This window comes from Malaclemys terrapin, chromosome 11 (assembly GCF_027887155.1).
Source record: "Malaclemys terrapin pileata isolate rMalTer1 chromosome 11, rMalTer1.hap1, whole genome shotgun sequence".
NCBI lineage: Eukaryota > Metazoa > Chordata > Testudines > Emydidae > Malaclemys > Malaclemys terrapin.
The window spans coordinates 47,307,190-47,322,000 of record NC_071515.1 but is presented as its reverse complement, the minus strand read 5'-3'; positions in this window follow the sequence as shown (position 1 = coordinate 47,322,000).

Sequence of the window (14,811 nt, the reverse complement as noted above, 5' to 3'; positions counted from 1 at the left end):
TTGTTAGTACCTTGCCTGGTTGTTACAACAATAAATCACTATGGAACAGTACACAAAGCTGGACCAACACTGGACCTTCTTGCTGCCTTTGTTTCAGCTGAAACAGAGCAGAGTCAAATCACCTCTACCATAGTGGACAGGGCCGGATTAACTTTTGTGGGCCCAGCGCCAAACATAGTTGTGGGCCCCCATTGGGGAAATAGGGCATGTGATGGGGGGCGGTCCACAGGGCGAGGGACCGGTTGGGGGGCAATGAGACGCAGTATAGCGGGAGCGGCCCCACTCAGCCCAGCACAAGGGCACTGTTTACAAACCCCAAACTGCTAGACGCACACTGGCCCACCCAGCCCTGTGCCAGCGTGCCCCTTCCACACTGCCCCCGGGCTCAGTGCCCTGCCCTTATGCCAGTGCCCTCCTCACCCAGAGACCTCCCCCACAGATCTCTATGTCCAATGCCACCGGACCCGCTATGCCCAGCACCCCCTCCCCAGAGACACCCCCCCGCTGACCTCTCACTGCAACTACACAGCACCCTGCACACCATACCCTTGGCTCAGCTCCCCCTTCACAGTCCCACCATTACAGATGTACAGCACCCCATATCCCTGGCTGGGATGATTTAGTTGGGGTTGGTCCTGCTTTGAGCAGGGGTTGGACTAGATGACTTTCTGAGGTCCCTTCCAACCCTGAGAACGGGGGGGCAGAGAAGAGTGGTCCTGGTCGGGGGCCCCCCTGGAGTGTGGGCCCGGCTCCTGGCGCCAGTGGCTCCATGGTAAATGCGCCACTGATAGTGGCAATGGACTTCAGCAACAGAGCAAGCACCTCTGCTTTTCAATAACATGGGAAACACAACTTGGCACCACCTGTCACAAAGGCACCACAATGGATCAGATGGTTATTTATTTGCAGAGAGGGAGGCAGAAAATGGTGCCAGAATCTGCATTTTTCTCTGTCCGCATCCTATCATGGAGTTGGTGTCTGAGTTTGAAAAAACAAAAACAAAACAAACTCCTAGTACTGAAGTATATTGATGGGATATTCTCATGGATGCCTCTAATTCACTTTAACATGAATTACAATATGAATTGAGAATGCTACATGAGTGCTCTTTTCATAGTTGCATGATGTACCAGTGTGGCAAGAAATGGGCTGAAAGAAATTTTGGCTACTTGATAGCAATTTTTTCCCAGTTTAGCAATAATGTATATTGCTGTAATAGATGGATAAGAACTGATAAACTCAGGGCCTCTCACTAGAGCTAGAATTATAACTGGGGAAGTAACATTCTCCTTATCTACTGAGGATGGGACAAGAAGTAATGGGCTTAAATTGCAGCAAGGGCAGTTTAGGTTAGACATTAGGAAAAGCTTAGGGTAGTTAAGCAGTGGAACAAATTACCTAGGGAGATTGTGGAATCTCCATCACTGGACGTTTTAAAGAACAGGTTAGAAAAACACCTGTCAGGGGTGGCCTAGATCAGTGGTCTCCAACGTTTTTATGCACAAGATTACTTTTTGAATTTAAGCGCAACCCATGATCTACCCTGCCCCTTCCACAAGGCCCCACCCCTTCCCTGAGGCCCCGCCCTGCTCACTCCACCCCCCCTCCCTCCATTGCTTGCTCTCCCCCACCCTCACTCACTTTCACCAGGCTAGGGCAGGGGGTTGGGGTGCGGGCTCTGGGCTGGGACGTTCGGAGGTGGGAGGAGGCTCCTAGCTGAGCCTGGGGCAGGAGTTTGGGGTGTAGGCTCTGGGAGGGAGTTTGGGTGTAGGAGGGGTATCCAGGCTGGGGCAGAGTGTTGGGGTGCAGGAAGGGGTGCAGGCTCTGGGAGGGAGCTCAGGGCTGGGGGTTGGAGTGCAGGCTCCTGCTGGGTGGCACTTACCTTGGACGGCTCCTGGACGGCGGCGCAGCGAGGCTAAGGCAAACTCCCTGCCTGGTCTGGCCCCATGCCACTCCCGGAAGCAGCCAGCACACCCCTGCGGCCCCTGTGTGTGTGTGTGCACGCATGGCTCCGGGTACTGCCACTCCCTGCAGGCACCATCCCTGCAGCTCCCACTGACCACAGTTCCCCATTCCCAGCCAATGGGAGCTCCAGGGGCTGTGCTTGCCAGCAGGAGCAGCACACAGCAACCCCTGCTCTCTCCCCCCCCCCCCCGGGGCTGCAGTGGTGTGCTGGCCACTTCCAGGAGCAGCGCAGGGCCAGAGCAAGCAGGGGGTCTGCCTTAGACCCACTGCGCCACCAGATGCGATCTTCCGGTTGGTGACCACTGGTCTAGGTAATACTTAGTCCTGTCGCAATGCAGGGGATTGGACTAGATGATCTATTAAGGTCCCTTCTGGTCCTACATTTTTAGGTTTCTAAAACATTTAAATAAACAAGAAATAAAAATAAACAGTAATCTGTAAAGTAAATCTGTACTAAAGCTTGACTAGATATGTTCATAAAATGAAAACTAAGACAAATGTACAATGACAATAAAAATCACAGTCAAGGATATAAAGCCTGATATTGCAAGCCTCATGGAAGTCCTCTTTAATTGCATAAGTAGCACCATTTACTTACAGGATATCTCTTGCTTGAATTCCAGTTGGAGAATATCACCTCCAATATCTAAGCACTAAGGGATGCAATATGATTTCATGAATAGGGTGCTCTTTAGTGCAAACATTTAATTAAAAAGACATATAGTAGTAGTAGTAGTGTAACACTTTGTGGTTTAAAATTCTGTCAGACTTAGCTCTTTGTTTTGGTCCAATTCTTAAACTCGAATTTTGCAGGCACAGATTTTAGAGCCACAATCAATCAATTATGGGTACAAATGCTAGCATTGAGCCATCTAACCATTTTGTGTTCAAACATCAGGTAGTTAGATGGCTCAATACTAGCATTTATGCTTGCAATTAACTCTGCCCCAAATGGGAGAATGGGCCGAACCCTTTAAAACTGTGTCCCTTTTAAGGAGTAAAAATGGTTTTCAGTAGGGCTTAAAAACTTCAGCCTGATCCTGGGCTGTGTCAGAATTGTGTTCAGTACAAAGCGGAGGCGGGAAAGGGGTTAAGTTTGGGGGGGGGGTGTCTTGCCCCACTTTTTAAATTTCACCAAGACTGAGGCTAGCTGGGGACCAGGTCAGTTTCTGGTGTAAATTTAGAACGCTCTCAACAAATACACAACCTCTCTCTTTTCAGCTGCTTAATTTGGAGTTTTATCAGCATAAACCTAAAAATGGAAACCCTCATTATCATGTTTATGTAATACCATCATAAATATGTATAAGGACTGTGTTAAAGTCTGGCATAAATATGAAATAAAAGTATTTTAATTATCCTTGGCACTACTGAAATGTTAAAACTCTAAAAGATGGATATAGTGCTCAGTGTCCGTGTTTCATTGCAAATGTCACACTATATAGTTTGTTCTTGCTTGAAGTCCCAGATCATGGAGTTAAATGATTACCATAGAACCCCTATTTTATGAACTAATGGGGGATTGAGAAGTTCATAAAATTGAACACTTCAAAATTACAGTAGGTGCGGTGCGTAAGTTGCAATATGGCGCACTACGTTGCGTTCTTCTTGCCCTTCAGTCTACTGCAAAGCAATTTCCAGTGCATTAAAGGCATTGAATGTGAAGGGATGTTGATTTGTTCTTCAACATCAGTTTTATTATGTGATTTCTTCCCCTCCCCTCTCCTCCAAAATCAGGGGAAAAGGTTCGTATAAGTGATCAGACTAGTGTTGGTAAAACTGAGGTTCTACTGTATGTGAAAATCTCAGCTCTCATTAAAAAAAAAAAATTCTAGTCCTTGTAGAGGTAAACCTGGATCCAGTTATATGCTACAGGCTCAAAAACTAGAAGGCAAAGAATAAGAACCCCAAATTTATTATTTTAAAAAATGTCATGATTTTTAACTCATGATGTTTGGGGGCCTCACTCATGATTTTTCAATATTTGGGGCTGGCTAAAAGAGCATTCCTGGTCAAAGTCACCCTAATAATAGAACAAGACTCCACAAGGGCAACACAAAACTGAGACCTTTCAGTTGGAAAGGAAATGGTGGTGGGGGAAGCAATCAATTATTTCAAAATAAATATCAAACTTATTCCTGCCATATAGCTTGGTATTTATTTCTGTGTTACTATGTTGGTACAGTGTCATTCTAGTTTAATTTAGATATGAAACAACAAGGAAACATTCTGCATATGAATATTTTTGTAATATTTACAATGGTTTTAAAATATTATGGCATGTTAGGTTGATCCCTCTGCCATGTACATGATTTTAAATATTCAATATCTTAGCTATTTCTAATTAAGTACAAAAGTGTGGGTCCAGTCCTTCAAGGCCTTATAGTATGATTTCTCACTCCCACTCCCACTGGCTTTAACAGGCATTCCATGCATGGAGATGCTATAGCATTGGGCTTTTTATAGTGATGTGTTTCTTACAATGTAGTTTTAAGAGTATTATGTTATAGGCATCTTTAACGTCTGGAAAAAATAAGGTTCTAGAACAATATTTTGGCCTTGGATACTAGCTTGCAGGTCCATAGTGAGTCCTGAGGTGATATATTAATCCAAAACATGTAACTCAGTTTTTATTGCTGTTCTTATCATTCGAAAAATCCAAACAGATTTTCACAAAACTAGGTCCATTTTTAAAGTTGGGATGAGGTTGATAGTGGGATGCGGAGCTTTTTCAGTATTTCACATATGTTCTCAATCAGTAATGACTAAAACTTGATCCTGCAAGCTGCCCTATACCAAGGGACCCTGCACATGCAAACAGCAGCTTCTTGGATCAGGGTCTGGATGCCATTTGATGGATGGTAGGTGTCCTTTGTGAAATGACAAGGAGTCCAGTGGCACCTTAAAGACTAACAGTCTTTAACTAAACAAGTTGGTTGTGTCAGTCTACTTTCTAGTGGTCAAGTGTTTGTATCATAAAAGCAGCACCACAAATGGCTGTAAGTTGTACTTTAACTGGCAGTTTCAGCAAGAAGCCACTGACTGAATGGGCACTGAACTGCCCTCTTATTCCTGGAAGACATGTAGCCAGAGAAGAGTAGGGACGCTTGCAGTAATGCTGCTCATTGTCATACGTGCTCTGTAGATGGGAGGTTGTCAATCCAGTACCTTTTGCAAATGATATACTTTAAAGAAGAAGATTCATAAATAAGAAAAATCATTTTTAGACTGCAACATTTTTTCTCAAGCTTCACCACAGAGTGACGTTTTACAGCTTAATTATAAGCTCCTGCTAATAGGGTTTTACAGTGTAAATGCTGACACAGCCTTAACTTTAGTGACATGAATGGTCCTGCTATGTTAATTATTGAAGACCAGAACCATGTAATAAAATGTGCTTCTACTCTGTTTCTTTTATCAGGCCAGGAGCACAGTTTTATATTTATCTGTGAAGTGCCATGGTACACATGATGCTGCACAAATAATAAATATCAGTTGATACTTCAAAAATGGCTCCCTCATAAGAAGCTGGTTTGAATCCTTCTTTCCCCAGAATTATCTCCCCAGTTGTGTCTGTGTTGGTGTGATCCTTCAAGATGGAATGAGATGAGGCTTAACAAACTATTTGCTGTTCTACTTTTAGACTGCTAATGACATCCAAAATATGGGATATGGCAAAATCACTGCCTTTTGGGGGCAGGGAGGATGTAGTGGCAACAGAAGATGGAGGATTGTTTGAGATTGTTATTGCTGTTGTGGTCTTCCTTAGTGTGAGCATGCATGCATGCTTAATTTGCATATATGTATGTGAATGTGCATATTTTTGGGGGAGTCTGCTTGGGCAATGAAGGATAATAGTAACTTTCCAGGCTCAACTGTTTACAGTACATTTAGCTTGCTAGGCAGTGCTGCAGATGCATAGTTAGAAGTCCAAGTCAGGTGATTGAATGTCTTGTGGACGCTTTCAATATTGGATATTGTCCTTGGCTTGAGTAGCTAGATGTTGGCACTGATACTATTGGGACAATCTCACTGTTGGCTCAGGAACTTGGAGCAGTCAGCATGCAGTTTGGGGGCTTGGTAAAGACTGGATTGTGATATGGCTCTGAATCCCCATTGAGATCTGGATTATTCTGGTGGACTAGGGGAAGCTGCATAAGTACTAAGTTTAGGTGGTAACCTGGGAATTGAACCTGCAAAAATTAGTTGGGTCCAGCAAGATACAGGTGCCAAATTAGAGTTTTTGCAGCTTTCTGGTATCAGGATGTGTTGGGGTCCAGATTATTTTGATGTACTAGCAGAAGGTTGTTCTCTTTTGATGGCACAATTTCTGGGTTTATGGCCAAAGTTTGGTGGGATCCAGATGCTAGATCTGGATTTTTGCAGTGCTGTTATAGTGGAGCTCATCAGGGTCTAGATATTTTTGGGGGTAATAGTAATGGCTAAATATGTTCTCTTTAAAACAGTAGAATTTAGAGGATTGCAGTCAAAATCTGGCAGGATCCTCTTGTGGATCATGTGTGGTGTTTTTTGCAGTGCCGTTGAACTAGGATGCTTTGGGTTCTGGCTTTTCTTCTTATTATTGGAGTAGGAACAACTGTACTGGTTCTTTACTTACGCAGTGGAATGTGTGGGCTGGGGGCCAAATATTGATGGATGAAGCAGGATCCAGATGCCAGATCCAAGTATTTGAACCACTGTTGTGCCAGGATGCGCTGATGTCCACACTCTACACCTGCTGCCCAATTATGCCTCAGAATTAGGAGATTGGGGCCAAAATTTGGCTGGATCCAGCAGGATCATGGTGCCAGATGCGAGTTTTTGTGGTGCTGTTGTACCTTGGTCTGGGTTTCTTGGTGCAGTAGCAGCAGGTAAACTTGTTCTGTTTTGTAAAGTACCAATTTGGGGGACTGGGTACAAAAACCGGCAGGATCTGGCAGGATCCTGCAGGTAGATCCAGCTTTTACCTTTTTCCTGCAATCTGGCCAACAGCCTCATGAGTGAGCAGGAGCCATGTGACTGTGGCGAGTTGGGGTGTGCAGTTGCCTCCTGCTTCAGAGCTACCTGATCCGAATACTAAGCAGAGCTGCCGCCGGAGCTGTGCATGTAACACGCTGAAGACACTGCGGAGGAAGGTGCCCGTTCCAGAGGCAGCTCGGAACATGGAGATTAAAGACCAAGGAGCGCAAATGGAGCCGTTGCTACCCACGGTAAGATGCCGCTTGCTGCAGTCTGCCGCAAACCCCGCCAAGCAAGCGGAGCGGCGGCTGGGGATGCGAGCGCGTTGCGAGGCACAGCGAGAGATGCTCCCCTGCCTGCTTCTCTCCGTGCCAAGGTCTCTCCTTCCTTCCCCGGAGCCGGGGAACCGAGGGGGCTGCAAAGCCCGCAGGCAGAAGGGGCTTTTCAAGACATTTTTTTTCCAATATGGATGTTCCTTAGGTCATAATGCGTGTTTCTTACTGAGTGAAAAAACGCGATGGTTTACTCCAGAGCTGGGAGCAGCAGCCGGGGTTGCTGTGTGCGTCTCTCGGCTCCAGTACGTGCGGAGGCGCCTGCCTGCATTTCTGTAAGGAGGGAAGGGGGTCCCCCCTTGTAGGGGGAGTGATAGTCCCTCTCGCCATACTCTCGGGGGTGGGGTGGGGTGCGGTGGGGTGCGGTGGGGGGCACAAGTTGGCGCTGCTGTGGAAAGGGGTCCCCTGAGTGTGGGGGTCCCCGTCATTCAAATACCGAAGGGGTTCTCTCTCTGGCAGAGTCCCTGCCTCTCTCACAGGGCGTCTGCTTGGGCGCCTGTCTCTCACATTCACCCCCCTCTGTTTCCCTGGGGGGCCCTAGCCCCCCAACTTGCACAGAGGGACAATCTGTTTATCTGTGGAGCTCCTGTCACTTGTGCTCCTGTACTGGGTTGGTCAGTTGGTCTGTGGGGGGGTCCCTGTCACCCCTGTATGTGTGTATATATACACATACACGTACACATGGTCAGTTTGTCTGTGGGGTCTCTGTCACACACAGACATACGCATTGGATCCCTCTGTCTATGGAGCATGCTTTCACACCCAGAGGGGCTGTCTGTTTGTGGTGGCCCTGGTACAGGCAAGCACCCAGAGGCTGCCTGTGGGTGTCTCTGTCCCATGCACAGAGGGTCAGTCTGTGAGATTCTGTGTCACACACTGAGGGTCAGTCTGCCAGGGTCCCTGTCATCCCCACTCACAGGGTCTGGTTCTAGGCGCTCTCTCTCTCTCTCTCTCTCTCTCTCTCTCTCTCTCTCACATGTACAATTAATATCAGTTCAATGAGACTTTATTAGCATGACAAGTTGTACACATTTTTCCAAAGTGTAAAAGGGAGATGGACCCTTCAGCTCTCTGTCAGAGGTGGAGTGAGATGATTTGATGGTTCTGTGCAAAGGTAGCAGTCTAATCTGTAGCAGTCTAATTTGTGGATGTTTTTGATTTCTTCTTGCTAGTGGCTCTTATACTGGTTTAGGTGCTGATCTAGCATCTTGAAAATATTTTGGGCTTGGGGTGGGGGTTGTTGGTTCCACTGATCAGAATTGCTTTCTCTGGGGAGTGACATAGGGATGGATTGTGTTGCATTCGGATTTAATTTTTGATCCTCATTGCTGTGTTGGGTGAGAAGCTGAATATTCTTTCCCAAATGTTGATTAGCAGAAGGAATTGGCCCAGTTATGCTCTGCAGCCCTAGTTACTGGAGTTTCTGTGCACATGAAGTACTTTTTCGCAGTTGTGCAAACATAGGATTTTTTTACGGTTTTATCCCAATTAGATATTAAAGATGGACCCCAGCTTTTCCTTCCATGTAGTAGAATGGATTAGATTCTGCTGTCAAATCATTCTAGCAGCAGTTTTATTAGGAGGGGTCTCTGTGTGTGTCTAGTAGGTTGATTGTGTACTCTGCAAGACTCTGTGTGATGGATGGACTTGCACATGCTCTGTCTGGGAGGGTCTCTGAAGCCCAGAGAGGTAGCATTGTTTTTCTGCTGTAGCAGTGATGCGAAGGCACAGCTTCCCCAGTCTTGAAGTTAGTTGCCCTGCAATGCTGCTCTGCACGGGGCACCATGGACCATGGCAGTGCTTCTGCAGCACTCATCCCAACTGGTGACTAGGGCCAGGCGGGCACTGAAGCCAAAGGACCTTTATGTGCTGTCGGCTCTGAGTGTGTGGGGTCCTTGTAGCAGAGGACTCTGGCAGGGCTTAGATATCTGGAGTCAGTGTTGCCTCCCTCACTGCTAGACTATAGTGTGAGATAGGTGGTGGTATTTTTGAGAATTAATCTCCCCTGGGTTTTTTTTTTCTTTCCTGGCCAATCCCCACCTCACACAGCTGTAAATAAATTCAGCTCCAGTTTAAACTGTGCAAGGACCCCAGTCCTGGAGCAAATACATTTTTTGTTTCCAAATTTCATTTAAATTTGGTTTGGATTCAATTGGATGTGAAGAAAAAGCTCCCAGCCCCGAAAGTTTGCTGGCTTCAAGTTATTGTCAATACATACAAGAGCCAAAGTTCACCAGCCTCTGAGGCGGCATCTCTCAGTGAAACTTCAGCTCAGTATCTCATGGTGGGGCAAAAAGTTATTAGTCATGGTGAAAAGATGGCAAATGACAGTCCTATTTAATTTATATGTCCTAGTGGTTCTCAGATATTGCAAAGGTCATAACCTAATTTGCCAACGAAATTCCACATTCAGATTAACTATGAAAAGAGCATCTGCTTTCCTTGTTACCTTGAGACCTATTTGGTAATTATTTTAGAGTGAAAACAACAAGGAGTCCGGTGGCATCTTAAGGACTAACAGATTTATTTGGGCATAAGCTTTTGTGGGGAAAAAACCTACTTCTTCAGATGCATGGAGTGAAAATTACAGATGCAGGCATTATTATACTGACACATGAAGAGAATGGAGCATACAGACTAACACAGCTACCCCTTGATATTTTAGGATGTGAGTTCATATTTAAACAAGAATCTCTTGCAGTTTGTAGAAGGTAATGAAATGTTTTGTTACCTGTTTTTCTGAGGAATTATGTGGAAGTAGACTTCCTCTTCACCTTTTCTTTATTAGAGTCTCGTTTTACTAACTCCTTTTAGAAAAGTTCCTCACCAGTTACAGCACTTCTACCTGCACCCGGGGAGCCACTTTTTGATGTGTTTTGCAAAATGAGGTACTGTGTGTACATTTCTTCATGGATTCCTAAGATATTTTAGTCTTTAAAAGCTGTACTGGGGGAAGTAGAATTAAATTAAAAATGGAAAATCTGAAGTAGAAACAATCTTTTCAAACTGCTGTTTTAGAAAGTGCAGATATGGCATTGCCACATTTTAGCATTCAATAGAGAGACTAATGGAATGGAATGTAAAATTAAAAAGGTCATAGAGGAGTTTTTAAACTAAGGCCTGGGGGAAAGCTGACAGGTTCGGAGTATTATGTGTTTGAGACAGAGGCATCCCTTAGGGGAAGATTTATTAACAGGGATTCTCTATATCCTAATAAAGAGAAGAGGATAGAAGTTGATAAAGTACAGGTAAGAACTGAAGAGAAACTGTCAAATGAAGAAGTGTCCCCATTCATTTACATCACATGAAGGCAGACAACTAAATATTGACAAATTCTATAAGTGCTGGTATAGAAATGATTGAAGTTTAAATACTAAGATGGTTAAACTAAGGTCCCAGGTATTAAATGAGGATATTGATACAATAGACATCACAGAAACTTGGTGGAATGACAATAATCAGTGGGACATGGTCAAATCAGAATACAAAATTTACAGGAATGACAGAGTAGGTCAAGCAGGCCGGGGAGTGGCACTATATGAGAAAGAAAGCATAGAATCAAATATATTACAAATTTGAAATGGATCAAAATGTACCATAAAATCTCTATTGATAGAAATTCCACACTTGAATAATAAGAATATAGCAGTAGGAATATATTACTGACCACCTGACCAGATGGTGATGGTGATTGTGAAAAGCTTAGGGAGATTAGAGAGGCTTTAAAAATAGAAAATTCAATAATAATGGGGGATTTCAACTATCCGCATATTGACTGGGTACATGTTACCTCAGGATGGGATGCAGAGATAAATTTAATTATATTATGGTCACTATTACCAAGTGGTTCAGCTATATTCACCTCTTGGACCAGATCATGCGCCACTTAGGACTAAATCAAGAATTGACTCTCCCCTTTTGGGTTTCATGACTAGCTGCTCCAAGAAGCAGTCGTTAATGGTGTCTAGAAATTTTAATATTGTTCTGGGAGGGAAAATACCAAAGAAACCTACCACAGTAGTATTTAACTTCAGAAGGGGGAAATACACAAAAATGATGAAGCTAGTTAAACAGAAATTAAATAGAATGGTCACAAAAGTGAAAAGCCTGTGAGCTGCATGGAAACTTTTTAAAAACACCATATTAGAAGCTCAAATTAAATATATACCCTAAATAAAAAAAGAGGACCCAAAAATTGTCACTATGGCTAAAAAAAAAAAAAAGTAGACGTGGCTAAAGGTGTCCTTTTAAAAACTGGAAGTCAAATCCTACTGAGGAAAATGGAAAAGAGCATGAACTCTGGCCAGTCACGTGTAAAAGTATAATTAGACAGGCCAAAAAAGAATTTGAAGAACTACTAGCAAAAGACACAAAAACTAAAAGCAAAAAAAATTAATTACATCAGAAGCGGGAAGATGCCAAGCAAACAGTGGGGCCACTGGATGATTGAGGTGCTAAAGGAGCACTCAAGGAACATAAGGCCATTGTGGAGAAGCTAAATTAATTCTGTGCATCTGTCTTCACTGCAGAGGATGTAAGAGAGATTCCCACATTTCAGCCATTGTTTTTAGGTGACAAATCTGAGGAACTGTTCCTGATTGATGTGTCAAATTGATAAATTAAACAGTAATAAGTGACAAGGACCAAATGGTATTCACCCAAGAGTTCTGAAGGAACTCAAATATGAAATTGCAGAACTACTAACTGTGCAATGTAACTTATCACTTAAATCAGCCTCTACACCGGGTGATTGGAGAATATAAGAATGGCCATACTGGGTCAGACCAAAGTATCTTGTCTTTTGACGTGCATTTGACGAAGTGGGTATTCACCCATGAAAGCTTATGCTCCAAAATGTCTGTTAGTCTATAAGGTGCCACAGACTCTTTGTCGCTTTTTACAGATCCAGACTAACATGGCTACCCCTCTGATACTTGTCTTCTGACAGTGGCCAGTGCCAGATGCCCCAGAGGGAATAACAGAACAGGTAATCATCAAGTGATCCAGCCCCTGTTGCCCATTCCCAGCTCCTGGCAAACAGAGGTTAGGGGCACCATTCCCGCCCATCCTGGCTAATAGCCATTGATGGACCCATCCTCCATAAATTTATCTAGTTCTTTTTTGAGGATAGCTAACGTAATTTCTATTTTTAAAAAAGGCTCCAGAGGTGATTCTGTCAGTTATAAGCCACTAAGCCTTACCTCAGTACCCAGCAAATTGGTTAAAACTAGAATAAATAACAGAATTATCAGACACATAGATGAACACAATATGTTGGGGATGAGTCAACCTGGCTTTTGTGAAAGAAAATAATGCATTATCATGAATTCCCATTAGAATCCTTTGAGGGTGTCCACAAACGTGTAGACAATGTTGATCCAGTGGATATAGGGCAATTGGACTATCCGACAAGGTCCCTCACCAAGGATCTTAAGTAAAGTAAGTAGTCATGGGGAAGAGGGAAGGGCCTCTCATGGATCAGTAACTGGTTAAAAGACAGGAAACAAAGGGTAGGAATAAATGGTCAGTTTTCAGAATGGAGAGAGGTAAATAACAGGGTCCCCAAGGGATCTGAACTGAGACCAGTGCTGTTCAACATATTCACAAATGATCTGGAAAAAGGGGTAAACAATGAGGTGGCAAAGTTAGCAAACAATACAAAATTACTCAAGACAATTAAGTCCAAAGCAGACTGCAAAGAATTACAAAGGGATCTCACAAAACTGGGTGACTGGGCCACAAAATTGCAGATGAAATTAAATGCACATAGGGAAAATATAATCCTGATTATACATACAAAACAATGGGTCTAACTTAGCCGTTACCACTCAAGAAAGAGATCTTGGAGTCATTATGTAGTTCTTTGAAAACATCTTCTCAATGTGCAGCAGCAGTCAAAAAAGCTAACCATGTTAGGAATCATTAAGAAAGGGATAGATAATAAGACCATAAATATTCTAATGCCATTATATAAATCCATGGTACTCCCACACCTTGAATATTGTATGCAGTTCTGGTCATCCCATCTGAAAAAAGATATTAGAAATGGAAAAGGTACAGAGAAGGGCAACACAAATGACTGAGGGTCTGGAACAGCTTCCATATGAGGAGAGAATAAAAAGACTGGGATTTCTCAGCTTGGAAAAGAGATAATTAAGGGATGATATGATAGATGTCTATAAAATCATGAATGGTGTGGAGACAGTGAACATTTTAGACAATGAACATTTTAAAATTATAAGAAACAATTGTGGTTAATAAAAGATTGCTGTGAAGTCAGTGTGCGTGTGTAAAAAATGGTGAAAGATAGTTTGCAGATTCTCTCTGTGAATGTCTTGGGCAGGTTCTCAATTAGAGTCAAACGCATTTCCTTCGCCTGTCTCAGTGCGATCTTTGCATATCCATGATGTTGCAAATGGTTCCCCAAAAGCACTTTGTTTATATACAGACTTGTTTTAATATTATTTAGGAATAAATAAGACTGTTATTGTTATGTTTTAAAATAAATATTAGTGACTAACTGATGTAAGCAGGATGTCTGTGTATAGCAGGGGCTTCATCCTCTCTTTGTATCTACGAGAGTATTTGTACAGATGTACTGATACTTTTTTTCATGAATGATTGCATGGTATGTTGTTTTTCTTGTGTTCTCTAATGACAGCAGTGGCAGTAACACCATTATAGTTAATGACGAATCGGCTTTTCTGTTCTAAGATCAGACTTTTATCATCTTGCCTCTTTGGACTGAGGCTTTGGCAAGGAAGGTTTCAGCTTATACTCCCCTTTTCCCCCAGGATGAGTGGAGCAAAAACTTTGCCCTGTCTTAAACCTTGTGCAACCTCTTTGACCAAAATGAGTGACTCAAGGAAGAATTTGCCCATAGTTTTAAAGGTTAGGCTATTTTATTTTATTTAGATTTACTGTATATCAGAGTACGCTTAGCCTCGCTTTTAGAAGCGTTTTTCCACAAGTTCTGGAAAAAAGGTCGAATATATGTACACAGACAAGATTGCAGGAAGTTAGTCCATAATAGAACTTAGCAATGTATATTTGCATAATTATGCTTTTGGTTATGATTTTATAAGGTTGAAAATGGTTATTGTGAAATCAAGAAAGGTCAAACATATTTAGGCACCAGTCCTGGAAATAGATTAGCACAGTGGGGCTCTACACTGGGGTGTTGAGGGCTGCCTGCATGGATGCATTTTAGGATCAGGGATTCAAGGCAGATGGATATCAAACAATTGAACATAATCTTACAGCACTGGATTTCATATGTATGTATGCTTGTGTGTGTGTCCAAATCTCTTGTTAGTGCTATACAGACAGTAGGGAATTCAAGGAATCTTTTACAAAATCACATTACTTTGTTGCTCTAAGGGAAGAGAAATGAGAAAGAACTCAAGTTGTGACTGTTTTTGAGAAACAGTGTAGCTAGTAAGTGGGAAACTACTGTTCATAACAGGCCAAATTCTGTCACTCTTATTCATGCTGAGTAGGACATCCAGTGGGACAGCATGCAGAGTCAAATGTATTACTTAACAGGAGCATAAGT